Source organism: Saccopteryx leptura, chromosome 2, assembly GCF_036850995.1.
Source record: "Saccopteryx leptura isolate mSacLep1 chromosome 2, mSacLep1_pri_phased_curated, whole genome shotgun sequence".
Classification (NCBI taxonomy): Eukaryota; Metazoa; Chordata; class Mammalia; order Chiroptera; family Emballonuridae; genus Saccopteryx; species Saccopteryx leptura.
This window is the reverse complement of record NC_089504.1, coordinates 113,802,792-113,828,139: the sequence shown is the minus strand read 5'-3', so window position 1 is coordinate 113,828,139 and position 25,348 is coordinate 113,802,792. Positions and strand designations below refer to the sequence as shown.

Sequence of the window (25,348 nt, the reverse complement as noted above, 5' to 3'; positions counted from 1 at the left end):
GTGTTAAGATGCTATCAATGATTAGTCAAGGATGCCCCAGGTGTTCAATCCAGGCATTTTCCACCTGGAAATACTAAAAAGTATCCAGTGCCCTATTGGTATCACCATCACCAATGCCACCACCATTACCAATGCCACTGCTTTTGACACTGATTTGGCAGTTGGGTATTTTAGATACTTCATAGGAGGGTTCTGCATCCTCCAATGTAAATAAATTCTTCCTCAGTCTGCTTAAATCCCAGAGTACAGATAGCTTGGGAGCAAATTGAGTGATTCCACTTATAAGTATGTATATTTCCAAACAACAAGTCTTTAAATACTGAAAGTCCAAAAAGATGTCAACACATTTTCCATGAGTTGGGGAGGGCATCTTGAAAGAGATGAGATTTTAGTAGCTCTTTTTAGTGTCAAAAGAAGAGCAGTAAGTTAAGGTGGGTGTTCAGTGGGAGTGGTTGGAAGTTCCAACTGGTAGGTTTGGGTAATTTGCTGTTCACCTACTGATTTGGCTGGTGACAATGTCCTATTATTCTCTCTTTAATATGTGAGTCCCATTTGACCTGGTGTCCAAAGATAACAACCTTCCTAAGTAGAGGAATACTGTGTTTCAATCATGAACATATTTATGAATTTTTTTCTATCTTATTAGCATCTCCAAGCTAACTCTCAAGGTCCCATGGTGGGAATAAAACAACCAAGGAGGAAATGTCTTCATTTTCTAAGTAAGATAAAAATGGTAAAATTTTCTTGAGACTTATTTGGAGGTTCTAGCAGGAGAGCGCAGCTACTCATATACCCTTGATGGAAGAACGGTCCTCTCTTCTATCGGGGAAGGTCGTCCTCTTTGACCGAGTGCGCAGCTTCGGGAGGGACGCACACGGAGCAGTGAGGGAGGAAGGGGACACCCACCTAGCCAGCCAGACCTGCCGAATCAACCCTGGCGATCAATGGGGTGACAGATGTCGCAGCCAGATCGCCCTCACATCCAAAAAAAAGGTAAAAGTTACTTAGTTCTATGAGAGCCAATATAAGACCAATCTTTTTGTAAAATCTTTCCCACACCTTAGCTAGTTGGAAATTAGTCTCTTCCTCCACCAACTTTCAAAGGATGTTTTTTCTACTAACATTAAATAGTCTAATGTTTCTACTATCACAGTGTCCTAAGAGGCATCTACCACTTAAACTGAACTGTAGAGAGATAAATAGAGGGGTGAAAGAGGGGAGAGCATTTCTGGTAGGAGAACAGCATGCGTAAAAGCACCAGGGCATAAGAGAGCAGGCTATTCTTCGGAAACTACAAATAGGTTGGCACAGTTGAATGGGAATTGCTTGTGTTGCAACACGACCCAACAAAAGGCCAGAAAAGCATCAAGGGCCATAACCAGACCAAGCTGGCCTTGTATGTCATGTTGAGAAGCTCAGACTCTCCCGGAGGTTCTGAGAGCCCCAGCAGGATTTTGAACAGAGAAATGACATCATCTTGGGATTTAGTAAATCTCTTGGGTGTTAATTCTTTTTCTTTTATTAAAAGACATAAAAAAGGAAGTGATATATTATTTTTGAAGATTGTGTAGTATATTTTAGTTTATTTTTTCTCTTGGTAGCAACCACTGGATTTTTGGGGGGGTCATTTTATGCATATTCCATATTAATTTTGAATTAGACACACTAACAGGCTTAAATTATAACAATTCTACACATGTTCTTTCTTTTGTGGTCAAGCAATCTTCCTAGATGCATTTTTAGGAGACTTACATGTCTGCTATCCTCAGACTGGCTGTAAGAATCTTCTTGAACCCTCTTGCAATTCCAATTAGTCATAGATCAAAACAATAATGTGGACAGATTAAAGCAGAAGCCCTCCTGCTTTATTTCCTAATATCATCTGTCTGTGCTTTGAAAAGCACACCAACGGAATCTTCTGCATCTGTACACCCCAAAGGCAATTTAATCTCCCTTGGCCAACATTAAAGCTTTAAAGTAACTCAATGCTATGATGTATTTTTCCTCCTTTTCCAAGTTCAAACATTATATAATTCAGCCTCATTCTTGTAAGATGGTCAGTTGCCACATTGTTTATAGTTTTTAACATCATCTAAAAGAAACCTTACAAGCTTAAAGTTATGTGGACTGATTTTCCCACATATTGTCATATGAAACTGAACATAAACAAGGACATAATCTAGAGTCTAGTATCACATGTTGCTCTGTAATATTTGTACTAATCTAGTTTTTAAAAAAGTTTGGAGGTAAACCACCTATTTGCATATCTTAAATGCAAAAACTACTTCTCCCTATTTACTAGATGTTTTCTTTTATTTAGACAATTAATTTTAACAGGGTGACATTGATTAATTAGAGTACATAGATTCAGAGAAAATATCTCTGTTTCTTTATGTTTACAACATTATGTTGCATACCCATCACTCAAAGTCAAATTGTCTTCCATCACCTTCTGTTTGGTTTTCTTTGTGCCCCTCCCCTCCCCCCACAGCCCCCCTCTCCTCTATCCCCTTCCCCCTGGTAACCACCACACTCTTGTCCATGTCCATGAGTCTCATTTTTATGTCCCACCTATGTATGGAATCTTAGTTTTTTCTGATTTACTTATTTCACTCAGTATAATGTTATCAAGGTCCATCCATGTTGTTGTTGTAAATGATCCTATGTCATCATTTCTTATGTCTGAGTAGTATTCCATAGTATATATGTACCACATCTTCTTTATTCAATCATCTATTTTTTTAAATTTTAATGAGGTGACATTAATAAATCAGGGTACATATGTTCAAAGAAAACATCTCCAGGTTATCTTGTCATTCAATTATGTTGAATGACATAATTCACCTCTGTCACCTTCTATCTGGTTTTCTTTGTGCCCCTCCCCTACCCCCTCTCCCTCCCTTTCCTCCCTCCCCACTCTGTAACCACCATACTCTTGTCCATGTCTTTTAGTCTTGTTTTTATGTCCCACCTATGTATGGAATCATGCAATTCTTAGTTTTTTCTGATTTACTTATTTCACTCCATATAATGTTATCAAGATCCATCCATTTTGTTGTAAATGATCTGATGTCATCATTTCTTATGGCTGGTAGTATTCCATAGTATGTGTGTGTGTGTGTGTGTGTGTGTGTGTGTGTGTGTGTGTATGCACCACATCTTCTTTATCCAATCATCTATTGAAGGGTTTCCATGTCTTGGCCACTGTGAATAATGCTGCAATGAACATGGGGATGCATGTGTCTTTACGTACCAATGTTTTTGAGTTTTGGGGATATATACACAGTAGAGGGATTGCTGGGTTATATGGTAGTTCTATTTTTAGTTTTTTGAGGAACAACCATACTTTCTTCCATAATGGTTGTATTACTTTGCATTTTCACCAATAGTGGATGAGGGTTCCTTTTTCTCCACAGCTTCTCCAACACTTGTTATTATTGATACTTGTCTTGTTGATAAAAGCTAATCTAACAGGTGTGAGGTGGTATCTCATTGTAGTTTTGATTTGCATTTCTCTAGTAGCTAATGAAGATGAGCATCTTTTCATATATCTATTGGCCATCTGTATTTCTTCCTGGGAGAAGTGTCTGTTCATGTCCTCTTCCCATTTTTTTATTGGATTATTTGCTTGTTTGTTGTTGAGTTTTATGAGTTCTTTGTATATTTTGGATATTAGGCCCTTATATGTCCTGTTGTTTGAAAATATCATCTTCCCTTTAGTTGGCTGTCTGTTTGTTTTGTTGTCAGTTTCTCTTGCTGTGTAAAAGCTTCTTAGTCTGATGTAGTCCCATTCATTTATCTTTGCCTTCACTTCCCTTGCCTTTGGAGTCAAATTCATAAAGTTCTCTTTATGGCCAAGGTCCATGAGTTTAGTACCTATGTTTTCTTCTATGTAATTTATTGTTTCAGGTCTTACATTTAGATCTTTGATTTATTTTGAATTAATTTTAGTACAAGGGGAAAACTGTAGTCGAGTTTCATTCTTTTGCATGTGGCTTTCCAGTTTTCCCAGCCATTTATTGAAGAGACTTTCTTTTCTCCATTGTGTGTTGTTGGCCCCTTTATCAAGATTATTTGACCATCCATATATATGTGGTTTTATTTCTGGGCTTTCTATTCTGTTCCATTGGTCTGAGTGTCTATTTTTCTGCTGGTACCATGCTGTGTTTATAATTTTTAACATCATCTAAAAGAAACCTTAGAGGTTTAAAGTTATGTGGACTGATTTTCCCACATATTGTCATATGAAACTGAACATAAACAAGGACATAATCTAGAGTCTAGTATCACATGTTGCTCTGTAATATTTGTACTAATCTAGTTTTTAAAAAAGTTTGGAAGTAAACCACTTATTTGCATATCTTAAATGCAAAAACTATTTCTTCCTATTTACTAGATCTGTTTTAAAATAGTTTCCACATCTAAATTCAACTTTATCTTTAAAATGACTAAACTTTTTTCAACATTAAAGTTTCATATAGAAATCTTTAAAAAATTTATTCTATATTTTAATGCCTTTTTAAAAAGAATTTAAAATTTTCTTGGTTATTCATGGCTGCCATTATATAAATACCAGTACCTGCACTGAGACATCTTTTGAAGCTATTGAGTGAGATCTGTAAGATTCCTTGTCTGCACACCAAGGAAGGCACATGATTTGTTTTATTTTGGGGGTCTGATTTGGGAATTCTTTTTCCTTTGCAATGATTGGGTTATCAGTTCGTAAATCCTGCAGTTATCAATAAGGAGTGAAATATTTCTTGGTGTATAGCTTTTATGTGATTGCAATTTATACTCAACGTACATTCAGAATCTAAATAATCAAGCTCATCAAGATTATATATAGGCCCTGGCTGGTTGGCTCAGTGGTAGAGCGTCGGCCTGGCGTGCAGAAGTTCCGGGTTCGATTCCCGGCTGGGGCACACAGGAGAAGCGCCCATCTGCTTCTCCACCCCTCCCCCTCTCCTTCCTCTCTGTCTCTCTCTTCCCCTCCCGCAGCTGAGGCTCCATTGGAGCAAAGATGGCCCGGGTGCTGGGGATGGCTCCTTGGCCTCTGCCCCAGGCGCTAGAGTGGCTCTGGTCGCGGCAGAACGATGCCCCGGAGGGGCAGAGCATTGCCCCCTGGTGGGCGTGCCAGGTGGATCCCGGTCGGGCGCATGCGAGAGTCTGTCTGACTGTCTCTCCTAGGTTTCTAGCTTCAGAAAAATACAAAAAAAAAAAAAAAAAAAAAAAAAAAAGATTATATATAAAAGAAAACAAATAGGAAGTGAAAGAGAGTCAAAGTCTTCTTTCAAAAGAGGCTTTAGTATATGGGATTTGTACAGTAATATTTGACACTCAGGGCCCTGTGACATTTCTTGACTCTGTTTTAAGAGGGTGAAGTTGTTAGAAGACTTCCAGCGAAAGAGAGAGGCCATTACTCATCTGCCGGGTATGATGCTCACTCTTTTTTTTTTAGTGAAAGAGACAGACAGACAGTCAGGGACAGATAGGCAGGGAGGAAGAGAGATGAGAAGCATCAACTCATAGTTGTGGCACCTTAGTTGCTCATTGATTGCTTTCTCATATGTGCCTTGACACAAGGGGCTCCAGCTGAGTCAGTGACCCCTTGGTCAAGCCAGCGACCTTAGGCTCAAGCCAGCGAACTTAGGCCTCAAGCCACCCACCTATGGGCTCAAGCCAGCGACCATGGGGTCATGTCTATGATCTCACGCTCAAGCCGGCGACCCCGTGCTCAAGCTGGTGAGCCCACACTCAAGCCAGATTAGCCTGCACTCAAGCTGGTGACCTTGGGGTTTTGAACCTGGGTCCCTAGTGTCCTAGGCTGACTGTCTATCCACTGTGCCACTGCCTGGTCAGGCATGACACTGACATTTTAATGGTTGCAGAGGAGCACAAAGTGTATCACTTCAGAGTCTGAAAATATATACAACTGTTTTATAATTTCATTTGTTTTGTATGATAACATCAGCAACCTGTTAAATTGAATAATCATATTCTGAAAATGAAGAATGACAAGTTATCACCTCAATTTTATTCTTCTTTTAAAAAATCAAATCTTAAAAAACCCTTTCAAGTGAATTAAACAGACAGGGCAATAGAAATTAATAAAAACTTTATTTTTCAGTCTCTTTCTGAAAACTCAGCTTGCTATATTGATTGATTTAAAGTCCATCCATTCATTGTTCAACAAATAATAAAGATTTTAAAAATGTGTTGAATAAATGTCAATTTATGAAAATCTTAAATAATTTCCCCCCAAATCATAATTTACTCACTCATTCACTCATTTATTGACTCAACCAACATTTATTTAGCACCTTCTATGTGCCAGATCTATGAAAAGTGCCAGGCATGCAAAATCCAAAACATGGACTCTGTGAAAATCTTTCAGACTAGATTGTAATCTCTCTAAAGGTAGAAGTTTAGTGATAATTAAATACTCAAATGTGACTATGCTCATATATGAATTATTTATAATATAGTTTACATGGACCAAAGCTTCGACCTATGGATTCATTGACTACTCCAGGAGAGAAAGAATTTAACCTGAAACCATGATGTTTGTTCCCAGATGTTCCAAGTGAATTCTGCTCCCCACTTAAGATTATTTTTGCATTGTATTTTTTGATCATAGGATGTGCCTCATACAATCAACTTGTGCTGTGGTATGCATATGCCATGTGTAACACATTTTTTGCTACTGACTACAGTGATTGAAGTCAGATGTTATAAGCACTAGCTTAGCCAGTATGCTTAATAGCGTCATAATGCTGGTGTTGAGAGACAAGGATCACACCCTTGTGGTACAGACCCCCCAGGCCCATTCTTTCTTAGGTTATATTTATTTAACAGCATTCTCGAGACAAAGGCTCTGCCTATTTTCCATTTCAAAAAATATTTCTTATTGTAAAACTTTAGAAAAGACAAGAGGGCCTGTTGTGACAGTTTGATGCGGAAGAAGTGTTTAAATAAGCAAAGCAATGTGAAGCCCATCACCTACACCAGGCAGTTCTCTCCCTGGGTGATAACCTTATTGGTTGGGTATGTACATGTGGGCACTCTTGCACATAGGAGAGCTTGGTGTATGCCAAGGGTCAGATGTCTTCTATTCTGCCACAGAGAAAGCATGAAAACTTGAGCGAGTTACCCATTCAGTGTATCCATTTTTTCTTGTCTATAAAATGGGATTATCTCATAGAGTTGCTCTGAGAATTAAATCATAACATACTGTGTGTATTACATGCATTTTATTCTTAATTGTCCATAGTATGTATAGGATGGCTTATTAACCAAATATACTATTCACAAAAATTAGGGGATATTTCAAAATGAATATGAAGTGATAAAATATTCCCTCACTTTTTGCAAGCAGTATATATTATACATGGTGTAAGCACATCAACATCTGTGAAGGAATGAAGACAGTTAATATGATAACTACATTAGAATGTCATGCCTTTCCTCAGGCTTCAGAATATACTGCATCCTCTTTTTGCAACAAGGACAGCTAATATTTTTGGAGGGTTACTGTTTCATAGGCACTGTGGTAGGCATATTCAATCTTCACAATAAATATTTGTGGTGGACACTGTTATTATTTCTGTTTTACAAAAGAGAAACTGAGTTACAGAGAAACTAAATACCTTGTCCATTATTACTAGCTGGTAAATTGTGGAGGATTCAAAGTCAGGCATTCTGACTTAAAGCCCTCATTTTTTTTTAAACCGTGACTGACATATAATTCACGTACCATAAAATTCTCTCATTTAAAGTGTACAGTTCAATGGTTTTTAGTATACCCACAGACTTGTGCAGCTATCTGTTACCAAAGTCTGATTTGAGAACATTTTTACTACCCTGTGCTCATCAGCAGTCACTAATACCTGCCCACCTCCTTAACCCTGAGCAAGCACTCATCTACTTTCTGACTCTATAGATTTGCCTATTCTGAACATTTCACACACAAGTTTTCCTTGTGTTGTATTGTGTTTTGGTACTCCATTCCTTTTCATTGTCAAATAATATTCCATGGTGTGGATATACCACACTGTATTTAACTAATGGACATGTGTGTTGTTTTCTTATTTTGGTGGAGCCCTCAGTCCTGTCAATTAATGTAAACTGCATTATTTATATATCATATTTTGCGCTATTATTAAGGTTTTGGTTATTAGTTATCTTGCTTGTTTGCCTTCTAGGTAAAAAGAACACTTATTGAACAAATACTGTATTCCAGAAAGGTGTGTCAGAGACCTGAACCAAATTCCTGTTCTCATGGAGGTTATAGAAGGAAGAGAGCTAAACAGTTTAAGAGACACAGAAGTGATAAGTACTCTAATAAAGATGCAACTGAGATGCTGTAAGGTCTCAGTGAAGGGCCCCTAATTCCACCAAGGAGAACATGAGAATGGTGGGTAAATAATGGGACAGAGTGGCTTCCTTGTCGGGAGCCCTAGTGCTGACACCTGAAGGAGGAATAGGAATAATCTAGATGGAGAAGACTCAGAACAATCTAGGCAACAGGGACAGCACATGTTCTCCAGGGAGCCCAGCATGTGCTGTGATCGTCACAAAGTATACATGAAGCAGTGGTGGGAGTTGAGCGTGCCAGGAGGTAGGGGTGGAAGAAAGGTTATTGTGGGATTCACAGGCCATGTAAGGACTTTAGATTTTATTTCAAAGCTCTGTGTTTCCCAAACTACTCCTTATTTTGCCATATAAGAACAGTAACTAAATTATTATTTTATATTCTTTTATATATCTGCATATATGTATGTATATAGATTACCTTTAGATATATAGATATATATGAACTCAAATTACCTAGGTAAGGTCATTAAAAATAAAATTTTTTTATTATTACCTATAAATAGAAAACCAGTTTATCAGCTGTCATAAATAGAGGGAACTGTTGAAGTATATACAGGGAAAATCAAATGGCGTTACTAAATTCTAGTTAGATTCCTAATAGATCTGCAAGGTCAAACTGAGCCTGAAGCCTATCTGCGCTTTGATAAGAAGGGAGTGTAGTGGGTATAGAAGAGGTAGGTGTTGGAGACAATGTCTCCCTCCCTGAGACTTTCTCATTGATGAAATGGGAAGGGTTGAAAGGGAATTGAAAAGGGAGTAACTTCCCCACCCTGCGATGAGATGTTTTTTAGATTCCATGACCAAGTACCACTACTCAGCTACTGCTGGTGGGATGGGTCCCCTAGGAGTCACTAAAGATTTTTTGGCAGAAACATGTGTGAATTAGAAGGACATTTCTAGAACAATTTCCCTGGTGATGACATGGAGAATGAACTGGAGGAGGGACCACTCGGGGTCCCTCCAGGCGAGAAAGGCTGTCTTTGCAGGCATGGTGTGCAGGCATTCTGCTTGTGGGTGAGCTTCCATTAGGTTCTTTTAAAAAGAAAAGCAGGAAAGTGACGACTAGGTTTTCCAGCTGCTGCAGAGAGGGATTTGAGGCTCTCCTGTCCAGACCCTTCCCTCCATGGCCTTTGATTGTTGCCAAGGCAGTCAGTGGTAGCATTTCTCCCGGGCTTGGGGAAGGAGTGGCGATTGCAGTGAGCCGAGAAACCAGCCCGAAGCCTGCGTGTTTATCCTCTCGGCTTCCACTTCACTGGATTTTCTGTTTCTCTGCTCTGACCTCACCCCCGTCTCCCGCCTCTCTGGGCTGCTTTGTGTCAGTGTCACTTTCTGTCAGATCACTGTCAGGGACCCAGGGAAATGGGCAAACAAGGCCAGAGCGTGATGCTCCTGACCCCGCCAGCGCCGGGGCAGCACCAGGGCGGCTAGGGTCTGCGCTGCGCCCAGCACAGGGTGACTCACCCGACTCCCTGCGGATCAAGACAATGGGAGGAGTCGTCCCGGTTACGAAATCATCCCAAGATTGCACGGAAGTAAGTAGAAGGATGACAAAGTATTAAGTGGGGCCAATTCTAATCCCCGTTGTGACTGGATAATATTTTAAAATGTTTTGAATGTAATCTCTTTGGAAACGTGTTACTCTTCAGGCTGAAAATAAAATGTATCTGGGCCAAATACCAATGGCAAGATGCACAGAAGAATGAATGTAAGAAAAAAATATGAATGTGGAAGGGAAATGATTCATTAAAATCTGATTTATAATGTATCTGTGGCCATGATATTCTAGAAGTCTAAAAAGATCTCTATATTGACAAAATCTGAAAACCCAAATACCTTGAAAAAGCATTAATTGTATGTTTGAATGTTACACTAAACTTCCAATATTAGAGGGTTATTTACAGTCCCTATATTAATAGAAAGGTAATTGCAAAAGATACTTTGTATGTACAGTTGTCCAGCAAGAGTTGGTTTAATTTTCCCTGACAAAAGTATATAGGAACCTTCTGAACATAGAAATCTATTAGAGGAAGACTTACAGTCTTCTGAGTCACGTGTTTTAGAAATGCAGCAAAGATATGGGAGAAGGAGGAAGGCAGGAAAGAGAAAATTTAACAACATGTCCACATACCTAAAACCAGAAGCTACCACAGAGATCCTTCAAAGTTGTCTTCTTTAGTGGGAGGATTTCCTTTAAATCCTTTTCAAAAGCATATGGCTGGCTTTGAAAGCTTAAATGGCGTTTGTCAACCATCAGTAAATCTTTAAAATTGTTTCTGCAAATAGGCCAACTCAGTTTCGGCTTTTCCCATTAATCTTTAGGTAGGACCACTGAAGACTTTTTTCAGAGCCGAGAGAATGCCTTGATTAAAAGGCTCATTCACGGGGGAAGGCTTTAGCATTCACCTTGGGTACATAGTCATTTCTCCAGGGTATTCATGGGCTGTTATTTCAACTCGGCAATTGTGACCCAAACAAGACATTTTTTTTTTTTTTTGCCACAAAGCTTTGAGTAGAGACATTCTTTAGTGAATTACTGAAATCTTGCCCTTCTGTTTGTCACAACTTGTTATTTTTTTATCAGTGTAATCAGTTCAAATAATAGCCTTCAACTGACAACTTTACAATTGTTCCTGTTTAAGACAGAGATTTTATTTTATTTTTCCAAGTGGACCAGTAGTCCTGCTCAAACTGCATGAACCTGCCTTGAGTCCTGTCGTTACTTACTAGCGCATTATTGACAACAGAGCTTCTGGCGCTCAGGCATGGGAACAAGTTAAAACAGATGAAGGCTAAGCATTAAAAACATTTGACTGCCATTTTTAACTTTCACAATGTGTAGCAAAATTAATCTGCTTATCTCACATCAATATTCCATTATGTTCTTTGGTCTATGTAATATTTTCAAAAGCATTTATCTCAACTTTATAGAAATACTGTGTGAACTAATAAGAATTCAGATAAGACAATCCAATTAAAAAATTAAATTATGGGCAGAAGAACTGAATAGACACTTCTCCAGAGAGGACATACAGATGGCCAATAGGCATATGAAAATATGTTCAACTGTCACTAATCATCAGAGAAATGCAAATTAAAACCACAATGAGATACTACCTCACACCTGTCAGAATGACACTCATTAACAAATTAACACACAATAAGTGCTGGCAAGGGTGTGGAGAAAAGGGAACTCTCCTGCACTGCTGGTGGGAATGCAGACTTGTGTAGCCACTGGAAAACAGTATGGCGTTTCCTCAAAAAATTAAAAATGGAACTGCCTTTTGACCCAGCCACTTTTAGGAATATATCCTAAGAACACCAAATCATTGTTTCAAAAGAAGATATGCATCCCCATGTTTACTGCAGTATTGTTTACAATAGCCAAGGTCTGGAAACAGCCCAAGTGTCCATCAGTGGACAAGTAGATTAAAAAGCTGTGGCACATATACACAATGGAATACTATGTGGTCGTGAAAAAGAAGAAAATCTTTCTTTTTGCAATGGCATGGATGGACCCGGAGATTATTATGGTAAGTGAAATAAGCCAGACAGAGAAAGACAAATATCATATGATCTTACTTATATGTGGAACCTAATGAACAAAGTGAACTAAGGATCGGAATAGAGGCAGAGGCAGGGTCACGGGGAGCAGAGGGACAGCTGTCAGAGGGAAGGGGCATAAGGGGACAGGATCAGAGAAGGTGAAAGGATTAGTGAAATTATATATTCATAACACATAGACATAGATAACAGGACAGCAAATCCCAGAGGGAAGGGGGGAGGGAGGAAGGGGGAGGGGGGCAAAAAGGATGTAATGGGGGACACGGTGGGGGCTGAAGGTGTTTTGTTGAGTGGGACACTTTAATCCATGTTAAAATAAATTAAAATTAATAAAAATTAAAAAAAATTCAGATAAGGCTCTCTGAGAAATCTTTGGATGTAGTGATGCTATACAAGCTTAAACAATAAAATACTTCCTTAGATTTTCTTGAGGTTAAAATATACCTACTCAGGGATTTCACCTGAGGGTCATCTCTATCTAGTTCATTTTTGTGGAAATGCCATGAACAGAGCAAGTGGTTACTGGGCACAATATTCAGAATGATGGCAACTACAATTACTGTCCATGTCATTTTCATGCAAACAGTCAAATTGGCATCAGCTAGTCTAGTTTTTTGGGTCCAACAGAAAATACCAGCTTTGATCTCTACCAGCATTCCAAGATGTTTTTTGTTGTTACTAATTATCACTGAAGTTACATGCAAATTACTCTCTCCTTAGGAAGCAACACTATTAACTGGCAAGCAATCAAACAAATGAAACCACTTTGATTACCCCAAGAGAGATCATGGTAATCAGAGACACAATTGAAATGACAGCCAGTTATTCCTGATGCAGATGTTAAAAATGAAGACAAATAGGGACTGTCCACTATCTTCAGTATTGAATCCCCTGGCATGTATTGTGTCCCCAATTCTTCCAAAGGACCTTCCAAACCACTGACATCTTGAATAATTCTCTCACAAATGTACAAATACTTTCACCACCTTTTAAAGTAACTTTTCATTAATTAAAACTTCATCCTTCTGAAAGCAAGTTAAAATAGTCATCACAGCTGATACTCTGGCAACATTCACATTTGGAAGTTCTTCTTGGAGTTCTAGGGGAAGCATAAGCTTTGGAATTAAATAGCTTTCTTTTCAAATCCCCTCTCTCTGCAATTTATTACATTTATGACCTTGGACAATTCTTTAACTTCAATGATATTTGTTATTTCTAGAATAGAATAAACAAATCTCACTGATTTGATATCAAAAGTAAATAAGATCACATATGGGAAGTCTGGCACATTATAAATGGTGGCTATTTTTGTTAAAAAAAAAAAAAGACAACAAAATCTGGCCTACATTATTTCCTTTTTGCCTTCCTCATACTCCAAGTATTCAGACCCTACCTTAAATGACTATTTAGTAACTCCCATTATCACTCCAGATCCACTGCAATGTGCAAATCAGTTGCATTCACTTGTTTTCAAGGAGAACATGTTGCTAATTTATTAAATAATAGCTCCCCAAAGAGCCATAGTTGTGTTCCTGTCTCTTCCGTTTCTTTAAATTTGGAAAATCTGAGAATGACTTAGATACCCAAGAAAGCCTTTTAATTTTTCAATTCTTTATAATTTGCCAGATCTTCCTTAGATACTACTCATAAAAGGCCAGAGCAAACAGAGGAAATTATTAATCACATGTAGCATCCATTTTGGGTTTTTTTGGCTGGTAACCCAAACGCAAAATAGTATCATCATGAAGAATCATAGATGAAGAACATCTTGTATTACTTTCTTTTTGTTCCCCAAATAAATGGATATTTTTTATCTGATCTGCTACATTTACTTTGCATTTCTTCATAATCTTCCCAGTTAAAGGAATCAATGCGAGATGATTTTTGTCTGCATGATACCCTCATTTTCATACCATGTAATTTTTTTCCAAGCAAGAAGTCCTAAATTACTGCAAGTTTAGTAAGAAAAAATAAAAAAATTTAAATTCTATTTCATAAAATAAAATATTTGTTAAAATGAAATGAAGGAATGTTAAGCCCCTTCAAGATTGATGGTACAGAAGTAACATAATTTCATAATCCGTCTTGCTCCTTCAATTCTCTTCTTGATTCATAAGGAAGGATTATACCTGTATATTTTGTACTAAAAAAATACAAACAAAACACTGTTCTATTCAATGGATAATCCTCAAAGCAGTCTGTCTAGATGCTTTAATTCATGACTTTCTACTTCTAAATAAAGGCACAGGAATCACTCCTGTACACCAGCCATCTCGTTGGTGGCAGCCTGCCAGTCTCCCCAGGTGCAGGGCTGGATAAAAAATTATCTCATTCTATTGAGTTCTAACAGTGTGCTAGACATTGTGCAATGGAAAGGAGCACAGAACAGGTGCAGTTACTGCCTTTCAAGAGTTCAGAGTGGAAGACCAACAAAACATCTTTGCTGCAGTTGTTTCACTACATTATTTATTTAGATTTTTCTGAGTGGTTAGGAAGTGGCCATTTGATAACCTCTGTGCTGTGGATTACCAGAGATTGCTTATTTTTTCATTTTTGGTTAACCAGTTTATGTTACCTGAAAAGTTAGTTTTGAGTTAAGTTTCTAACAGAGAAATTGAGAAATATATTTTTGACAAGTGTTGAATGGTGGGAGACTTACCCAATGGACCAGGAGAATACAAATGTAGGAAGAGAAGAAGTTTATGCAGCTGGTTGGGAGATGAAGTTGAGCTAGTATAGTGGTATTCTGAGGCTCTTCTATAACTCCCTGAGGAATCCTAGGAGACAGTTTTGTTTAAAAGACAGGTGGGAGGAAAGCCAAAGAATGTAAGCAGTCTTTGAGACAGTAGAAATGCACAAACATATATATTGAATACATACGATTAAGATAAGGTAAGATATATTTATATGGTTATGAAAAGGAACTGGCTAGAAAGTTAAAAGAGCCTATGGAATAGAAGAGAAAGAAATGGTGAAGAAGGAAGGCTCAAGCCTGAGGTAATTTTCAGGATCTTGTTGAGGATGGGCCATTCTTAGAGTAGCACTACTTTGTTTTGATGATTCAACCTTGACTACTTTCCTAAGAAACATAGCAGCCTTGCCTGCCCTCCTTGCAGACTGAAGTATAGGGGATCTTATAGTATGCTGCCTCACTGGAGGACGGACTGCTTATCCCCACAGCTAGCTAGGGCTCCAGTGCAGTCACCTTGTTTAGCAATTAGAGTGAGTCTCCTTGCTCAAGGTCACAATCTAGCGGGTTGCAAAGAGGAGACCTACATCCAATAACTGGCCAGTGTGAGGTATGAAGGGACAATTCTGAAAAACCACCCCAATGTGAGGACTTGATTGCAACCTCGTCTCAGTTCAACTTCTCCCTCTGTCAATCCTGCCTCCTTCACTCCCCTTCTCCCTGCAGGTTTGATCCTGAGGGCATGCCCCAAGAAACTTTCTTTATAGAAGTACCCCCTTATCTTTAGTTTCACTTTCTGTGGTCTTAGTAGTTCACAGTAAACCGGGGTCCAAAAATATTATGTGGGGAATTCTAAAAATTAACAATTCATGTTTTAAGTTGTGCACCATTCTGACACGTGTGATGAAATCTCGCACTGTCCCATTCTATCGCGCTGGGAACATGCATATCCCTTTGTCCAATATCTCTACACTGAGTACACTCCCAACCTTTAGTCACTTTAGTCACTTAGTAGCCATCTAGCTTATCCAATTCTCTGTCATGGTATTGCAGTGCTTGTCTTCAAGTAACCCTTATTTTAGTTAACAATGGCTTTAAAGCGCAAGAATAATGATGTTGGCAGTTTCAATATGCCAACAAGAACTCATAAGGTGTTTCTTTTAGTGGCTAAATGTGCTACAACCCTAATACTATAATCAGATTTTACATAAAAATATATAATTTGTAATATGTAATATATAACAGTTGAAATTTTTTAAATTACACTTTTGCTTATTTGCTGACTTTAGACTAATTTTTAAATGCATTATCCTAATCCATGACACAATTAATATTAAAAAATTCAATGCCCTTACAGCCCACTGGGCTCCATGTATGAGCTCAGTTCTCCACTTAAGGGAAGAAACATTGTATGCTGAGTTTGCTACAATTTATGGTAAAAACAAATCTTCTATCCATGAATTGCCCACTTTATAAATTCAACTTTATCACATATATGTATGCATAGGAAGAAAACTATATAGGGTTAGGAACTATCTGTAGTTTCAAGTACAGCATTTGGTTTGAGATCTTGGAACATATCGTCCATGAATAAGGGGGGCTACTGTACTCAAATCTCCAACTCTGAGCCTTCCTCCCAGGAAAGCATTTATTTTCTAACCTACACTCTGTTTTCTGAACATGAAAATCTCAAGCCAATATTTACTGTTCAAAGTATTTCAAGTTAAATGTTACTATTAGAATAAAAATAATTAAGATATGGAATGTCCTTATTCAAACAACATACATATCCTCATACCATCTAGTCTGTTGAAACTTACTCTAATAAGGACTCAGGACTATTTCCCTTCTCTCTACTTGAGTAGTTTTTATGCTACAATCCTGATTTTTCTTAAGTTAAATGTTCAGTTTTCTCTCTCTTTCACTCCATCTTCTGGATCAGTCTCGAGCCCTGCCTCTCTGCTACTTATGCTAACCTCTTTGGACAGTCATCATCTTCCTATGACTCTCAATGAGTATGCCGAATGGTACATTCTTCTGAGTATGTCACACACACCTCGCTAGACTGTCAGCTTTGGTGGGTTGAGGTTGTCTTCTTTATGCTTCACATGTAGTTTAAAGTTTATTCTATGCTTGGTTTCCAGTTCTCCCATTCTCCCATCTCTTTCTTCTTCTCACTCAATAAATATTCCCTTGGCACTTGCTATATGGCAGGCTCTGTGCTAGGCTCAGGGGATTCCACAGTAAACAACATAGAGGTAGTTCCTGTCTTTCTAGAGTCTTCATTGAGATACTTGAAACTGATCATAATGCAAATAATTATAATTGTAGATGTTGTAAAAAATAACATATTTTGATACAATAAATATAATTTAAATAGTCTTTTTAAAACTAGCATTAGTCCACTATATAAAAATGTTACCTTTGAAACATTACTTTGTTCTTACCTATGTAAAAAAAAAAAATCCTCCGACCTCTTTTGGCTTAAAAGCCAAGGACTGTAAAGAACTTTTATATGATCACTTGATGTATTGAAGAGATATCACACACACACACACACACACACAACATTATAATTCATATGTTAAAATTTATTTTAAAAACCTACAGAAAAATAATAAGAAATGCAAGAGATATTAACCTCTAGAGTGACTGATTAACATGTTAATATTTCCTTTAGTACTATGAAAATTGGTTTTGAAGCTAAGTAGAGATTTGCAGAGAGGGACTTAAATAATCATCACTGTCATCACAGTTGACATTTATTGATCATTTATTATGTGTTCGATGCTGTCCTGAATATTTTGTAGACTCAGTCTAATTTTTTTTTTAATATGGTTTTTTTTTTTATTTTTTAATTTTTTTATTCATTTTGGAGAGGGAGAGACAGAGAGAGAGGAGAGACAGAGAGAGAGAAGGGGGGGAGGAGCTGGAAGCATCAACTCCCATATGTGCCTTGACCAGGCAAGCCCAGGGTTTCGAACCGGCGACCTCAGCATTTCCAGGTCGATGCTTTATCCACTGCGCCACCACAGGTCAGGCCTAGACTCAGTCTAATTTTATCTTCCTCTATAGCAAGTATTATCATTGTCCCATTTATTTATTTATTTATTTATTTATTTATTTATTTATTTATTTATTTATTGTATTTTTCTGAAGTGAGAAGCAGGGGGGAGGCAGGCAGACAGACTCTGCATGCGCTCGACCAGGATCCACCTGATTGCCCACCAGGGGGCGATGCTCTGCCTATTGGGGGCATTGCTCCGCTGCAATCAGAGATATTCTAGCACCTGAGGCTGAGGCTGTGGAGCCATCCTCAGCACCCAGGCCAACTTTGCTCCAATGGAGCCTTGGCTGCGGGAGGGGAAGAGAGAGATAGAGAGAAAGGAGAAGGGGAAGGGTGCAGGAGTAGAAGGGCACTTCCCCTGTGTGCCTTGCCCAGGAATCAAACCTGGTACTTCCACACACTGGGCTGATGCTCTACTGCTGAGCCAACTGGCTAGGGCCATCATTATCACATTTTACAGATGCTCAAAACCACACTTCTAAGATTCTAACCCAAATGTTTCTGCTGCTAAAATCTGGGCAAAGAGAATAAGTAATCAGAATTTGCTCTAGCTTGCTGCCTAGAGCAAGCTGTGTTGCTGTGCACTGGCCAATTCCTACAGTTGTGTGATCCAGTGATCCCCATAACCTGTTGCACTGTTCAAAAACAGACTCCCAGGTTCGTTTCCAGAACTGACAAATCAGGATCTCTGGGATGATATCTTGGAATATGGAATAAAAAAAACAAACACATGAGTAATTCTGATTTTTGCTCCAGTTACAAACTATTGAAGAGATTTTGCTAGTGAAGACACTAGAGATAAGGAGATATTAAATGACAACTAGCCAGAGGCCAAGCGGACACTAGGGAGCTGTCTACAGATTCTCGGTCCTGTGGGACTCCTTATTGTTGGACCATAGCAGGCACGACTTGAGCTGACTGTGGAGACATCGTGTGCAGGGCAATAGATTTGGAGCTCTCCCGTCCCCGGGTGTTGCTGAAGCTTTCTGAACAGGGAAGTGACATGATCATTATGAAGTCTGGAAAGATTAATTTGGCAGCGGTTCACACGCAGGGTGAGATTGAGGTAAGGAGAGCAATTAGGAGGCTGACCATGTGTGTGCCAGACATAGATAATAGGCTTTATTAGCCCCATTTCATAGATAAGGAAACTGAGCTTTGGACTGTGGCCAAAATCAGGTCTAGGAGCTTCTCAAACATGTGCCTTTGAGGCTGGAACTGTGGAGCACTCATTCTGCTTAAGGTGGAAGGAGGGGGTGTTTGGCAGAGTCTCACGCTGCAAAGTGGTCTGGGAAGACCGAGAGCTGAGAAAAGACCATTTGGATTTGGCAGTAGGAGGTCACTGGTGGTGTTTAACAGAGAGTGATTTTAGTTGAATGGTGGGGGTGGCAGGCTGATTTCAAAAGGAATAAAAGAGTGAGTGGGTGGTAATAAAGTTGTGGCAGTGAATATAACTTCTCTTTCAAGAATTTTGGCAGAGAGAGGGAGGAAAAAGAAGGGGAAAGAGTTTGAGGAAATTGTGGAACAGTGGGAGGAATCCTTGCTCCATTCATAGCAAACGCTTATGCACTAATCATATATGCCAGGTAGTGGGGAATGTGATTATAAATAGACTAAATAAATAAAGAGGGAAAAATAGAGAATGCTATGACATTAACTATCTTTAAATAGAATTTTTTTTTGTGTGTGTGTGACAGAGACAGAAAGAAAGAGAGAGGGACAGACAGATAGGAAAAGAGAGAGATAAGAAGCATCAATTCTTCAGTGCAGCACCTTAGTTGTTCATTGTTTGCTTTCTCATATGTGCCTTGACTGGGGGGCTACAGCAGAGCGAGTGACCCTTTGCTCAAGTCTGTGACCTTGGGCTCAAGCTAGCAACCTTGAGCTTCAAGTCAGTGACCTTTGGGCTCAAGACAGCAACCATGGGTCACGTCTAGGATCCCACACTCAAGCCAGAAACCCTGTGCTTAAGCTGGTGAGTCCGCACTCAAGCTAGATGAGCCTGTGCTCAAGCCGGTGACCTCAGAGTTTCAAACCTGGGTTCTCTGTATCCCACTCTGATGCTCTCTCCACTGTGCCACTGCCTGGTCAGGCTAGAAATCTTTTTGTCAGGTAACATATTAGGTACCAAATTCAATACAGTATGGAATGATACCTTTTAGATATCAAACTTTTAGAAGAAAATGAACTGATACTGTCTTCATCTTTGTGTCTTTCCAGAGTACCTTGCATAGTACACTCTGAGTAAAAGCTTGCTGAATGAATAAACCATAGGTCCCAGGAGATAAAAGAGAAATCCCAGACAGAGGATAACTTTGAAAAAGAGGGAAGGGAAGGTGGAGTCAGAAGGACTCATAGGTCATCAGGAGCCTGGTGGTCTAGATAAAGCTAACCTGTGGATTCCAGCAGCAGTGCTTATGACGAGAAAAGGTGCAAGAGTTGAGATTACAGCCCCAAATTGGAGAGACTTGGGCAATGAGCACGGACAAGACGCAGTTCCTGGGGTAGATCTGTCATGGTTCTGTTTTCGGCAGAGACAATGATCACTGAAGGCGCTCAGAGGTGAGTGGGGTTGAGTTTCAAGATACAGCAGAGTTAAGAGTGCCACCAAGAAAGCATTCATTCATTTATTCTTATTTCAGAAGACGGGAAAGAATGTGGAGAAAGAAGTAAATGATCCCTGTTTTACAATCAGAAATGGAAGTGAAGTCTAAGGCCGGTCGGAACGGAGGACACTAGGTAAGGGAGGAGGAGGAACTGGAGCTGGCTGACTCCTGAGGAAAGAAGCTGATTATGGAGGAAGCCTACAGTCTGATTCTACTTCCACTTTTCCACTGGTTTGTGTACATGCAGTGCCTGTGCATTCAACACGGAATTTGCATATTAAGCATTCCTTGCTGTATATAAAGTTAATCCAGGTTGATATTTGCACTAAAATAGACACTGGATGGATTCTTTCATTTAGCAGATGACAAAACAGATCAGAAAGGGTAAATGATATCCCTGAGCCATATAATTAAGCAGTTGCAGAGCAAGAGTAAAACCCTGGGCATCAGCGCCTTAGTCTCCTGTGGAGGGCCCAGTCATCTGAAGGAAAACCTGACCAAGGCCCCGAGACTTTATTTGGCAGGTGTCAGTCAGGAGTTGAGTTGTACTTTAGCAACTGTCTCCTCACCATATTGTCAGTTTCTTCTCACGAGTTCTTGTGGCCGTTCAGATGCTCTTCGTATTCCCTTTCTTCCTGGTTGTCTCACAGCCAGGCCAGTCGTTGTCTCACAAGTCTGAACATTTCCTTCCATGTGCGTTCACACTCCTGTGCCTCTGCTGGCGTGGTGAGGCCTGTATTCTGAAGGACGTCCCTATCCACACAGGGAAGTCTTCCCCAACTTTTAAGAACAAATACGACCCTCTCTGAGAAGTACTTTCAACGCCAGGATGACTGGTTGGTTTTCTTCTCTGTTTCCATAAAACTTCACGCCAACCTCTATTAATAGTAACAGCTAACCTCACCTTGATTTACTACCTGCCAGGCATGTTCTGAGTCTTTCCCGTGACAACCCTATGAACAACCCTCTGAGAACTGTTCTCTTTTACAGATGAGGAAACTGAAGCCACAGAGGAGTTAAACTGTTTGCCCAAGGTAATAAGGGGCAGTGCCAGCATTCCAACAAAGAGGGTCTGGCTCTCGAATGAGGCTCTTAATCGCCACACTGCTTTGGTTCACTTGTCTCTCTTCCTCAACTAAATTGTGAACATCAGAGAGCGCAGGCCATTTTTTGATTTCATCCTTGTTTCTTGGGACTAGTCTAGAACCTGTCTGATAGTTGGTATCAAGTAAATGTTATATGTAATTAAAAGAACGAATAAGTGTGCACCCTCAATTCTGACCAACTTCCCCTGTGAACAAACATTGGAAGGGTCTACTGTGAGTGAAGGACAAATGGAGAATCTTGCCTTGTACTTCTTGGTTCCCTGTTGAATCCAGAGAAAACATACAGGTCCATGTAACACAATTACTATCTCTTCTTTTCAGGTTATTGTTAGTGGTGCAAATAAGTTCATAATTATGTTTCAGAAGGACTGAAAGTGAATTTGGTATGCCCAGTAAAACTATAAGCTAGTAAAGCAGAAGATACACTTATGAGACTGGAAACTGTAGGCCACTCGCCATACAGATCTTTCAGAGAGTTCATACAGATCTTTCAGAGAGTTCTTAGTACAGATAGGTCAGATCTCAAAGGAGGATCCTGCCCCCTAGGGGTAACCGTGTCAAGACCTACCTCCCAAGTAGGTGCAAGGTTCAGGGAGTCCTCTGCATCAACCTGTACATTACAGCTGCAGAATGCGTAGAGGAGAATTCAAACAGTGCACAGACTTAAGTGGGAAAGTCTGTCTAAAATCCTCTTTCCCTCTCCCTTTTCTGGCCAGCTCCAAATATCCTCCAAGTTTCAGATTAAATGTCACTTCCTAAAGGAAGTCTTCCCTGACCACCAAGACCAGGCAGGTTCTCTTTCCATGCACTCCCATTCTCCATCAGAGCCCTTTTATAATCTTAATAATATAAATTTAAATAAGCATTTGCTTAAGGTCTGTCTTCCCTGCAAAAACGAGGATTTTGTTCATCTTCTATATATATATTCTATATATATATTTGCACTGCTATATATATGTTCTCTAGCACAGAGTAGGCCATCAATAAACATTAATTAAGTGAGTGAATGAATGAATATGCAGGACTGAGAAGCTAACACTGTTAAAGATCTCCTCCACAGCCACAGATTGAATTCTTAGTCCTAATAGCTGCCCTCTTTTTTAGACCTTTGACAGTTAAGAACAAAATGAAAACAGACTTAGCAATCTTGAACACTGTATTACTGAGAACTTTTCAAACAATGATAAAAGAGTTAAATGTTTGTTGACTGCAGCTTCCTCAAGAGAGCAGAAAAACATAAGAACAGGTAAATAAAAATATTTTAAATAATTAAAAAAACAAGATAGAATAGCCACCTTAAACTCATATTTTCTAGTTTCTTTTGGAATTATTCTACAATAACTGTTTCTATATAACCTTGATACTTAGTGAGCTCCAGCCTCACAGAGAGATCCTTTGAAAAGATCCACTTATTTTAAAGACACATTGTGTCTGACATGAAATGCACACTTTGGTATCTAAGAACTCAGCAAAGGAGATTAGTAGCCAAAAAAGCAATTAAGTTTACAGTGGGGTTACAGATACCATATCTAGTACAACAGCTTGGAAAAGGAAGTAATGCAAAGGTCATATCAACAAGAAAAAAGTTAACACTAAATAGATTTCTTTTTTTGAAGAAACAAAACCCCATATTCCAAAATCTTCCTTTCTCATCTAATAACTACATGTGTTTGGGTGCTTAGGGAAAAAAACGAGACCGGAGGACGCGGCGTTATTGAAATTGGCAACTGGCACGAAAGCCAGAGAACCAGGCTGTGAAATGTAAGCATCTCTGGGGTCAGGTTCCTGATTAGCTTTTGCAGCTTGATCTCGGATCCTATCCCAGTATACCCAGGACTGCAGAATCCCAAACAGGTATGTCTCGGTGCTTGAGGGGAGCAGAGGCTGAGGGTTCAAGTAAGCACATCCAACTACCCCAACAACTTGAAACTAACAACCAACAATGTCCTAAAACTGGGCAATAATCATACCTGTTCACCTGAAGGTAAAGGTGTCCCCACAAAAGAACAGGGCTACATGACACAGACACCGATTGTAAACTACCTTTTGGTGATTCTGTTTAGTTACACAGCATTATGGGTCCCAGAACTTACAATGGTTGCACAGCCCATGAAACTATCTCCAACGGGAGTTCCTCTTCTGTGTCAGTGTCCTATTCTGAACTAACAATGCTCTTAGATGAGCCGAAGAGATGCATTTAACCCCCACCCTTACAATTTCTGATCCTCTTTACTTTAGCTCTTTTGAAATAATATGAAAGCTTTGGCTTGCTAATTACTTTTTATCCAGCCCAAAGAAAAATTGGTTTATCTTCCTGATCAAAGCAAATTAGGCAGATCATGGCTGATTAGAATGCAACAGTAAAATCGCCATACTTTCTTTTCCATCCCCTTTCTCTGAGAAACGAGGCCTGTGTCAATACGTAGGTATTTCCCACAGCCAGCCCGGACTCTGTTTCCAACAGGGACCGCGGCTGGGACAATGGTTCTTACACAGACACTAAAGTTCTTTAGTTCAGTCATTGTGTTAGAAAAGAACTAGTAACCCCTTAGCTAGCATTTGATGAAACATCTAGATTTACATATTTCCTTAATTGCATTTTTGAATGTGAGTGAGATTTATCTGACCAGAGTTAAATGCCTCCTTTATTCCCTTACCCAAGGCAAAATTCAACTCCATGCTCTTAAAAAAAAAAAGAAAAAAAGAAAAAAAAAAGTGAGGTAGGGGGTGTATGGAATCTTACTCAATTCCAATCTGAACAAATTTTAGGGTTTCAATAAAGAGGGAGGAGGGAGTTCCATTACCAAAGACAGGAAAGATATACCTTTACCTTTCAAAGTGGAAATGTCTATTTCTAAAGCTTTGGCTTACTCAGCTTTTTCAAAAAGGCTATTTTGATTTTAATAATGAATGCTATTCCTTGTTGCCAAATTCCCCAAGTCAGTTGCTAAAAAGCTCCAAAATTATTGTCCTTAGGAATTTCTAGCTAAAATGTCTGTTATGTGACTGTAAAAACCTAAGAGTTAGGTTATATTTTCTTTATATATTTACTATAAATTAACAGTAAATCTTGTATTTAGCTCCATTTAAATCTCCCTCTGCAGCTGCCCATTTGAAAAATAAAATGGTTGCCTTCTTTCACTTCAGTGGGCACAATACAAAACACCCATTGAGCGGCCCCTTTATTGCAGCTGCCAATGCCCAGCCGACTTTTAACAAACCAACCAAGCGGAATCACAATGCAGCTGCAACATTTTATGGTATTTCTGTTGGTTCTCTTTTGAGACTGAAGGTGTTAATTAGGAATCAAAGAACACAACCTTGCCAGCGTTCTTTCACAAACCATACCCTGGTCACTGCAGTTTTCAGAAGAAAAATAAATCTAATAAAGGGATAAAAATGTTGTTTGTCATACCAGTAAAGTGTACTTAAGACCCTTTGATCAAAAGCTTTTATGTAGTCTTGTCAGATGGGTTGGAAATATTGTATTTATCCCTTTTCTCTCCCTTCTTCATGCAGAGTTCTCTGAATTTTGAACTGAATTTAAGACTGGAAGGAAAAAGTGCAAGCATAGTCCTATGTAGGATTCTTAATAGGTGATAACTGGTCTCATAGAGTAGACTCATCTTGCTTCTTAGGAAATGATTCATATCCAACAGTTCATTACGTTACAGCTTCACACAAAACTGGGCCTCTATTAGCATATATACGATATTCTAGCCAGAGGTTCTCATGCTTACACTTTCCATATGCAACTGTCAATATTCTATTTAGTGCAATCATTATTTATTACATAGATCTCTCTCAATGTTTTAGAGAATATTTTTTAGATACACAGAATTGAGTATTTTCAAATGTGTAAAACCACAAATATACATACACACACGTGTGCGTGTGCACACACACACAAGCACATACATTCAATTTATCAAATAGTGTATCATTT

At 39.0% G+C, this 25,348-nt stretch overlaps 1 protein-coding gene across 1 annotated transcript in view; it reads right to left on the bottom strand.

The window, feature by feature from the left end:
• The window catches only part of LGR5 (leucine rich repeat containing G protein-coupled receptor 5), a 143,169-nt gene that overhangs the window by 102,304 nt on the left and 15,517 nt on the right, over window positions 1-25,348 (bottom strand). The gene's annotated exons all lie outside the window — the stretch shown is intronic.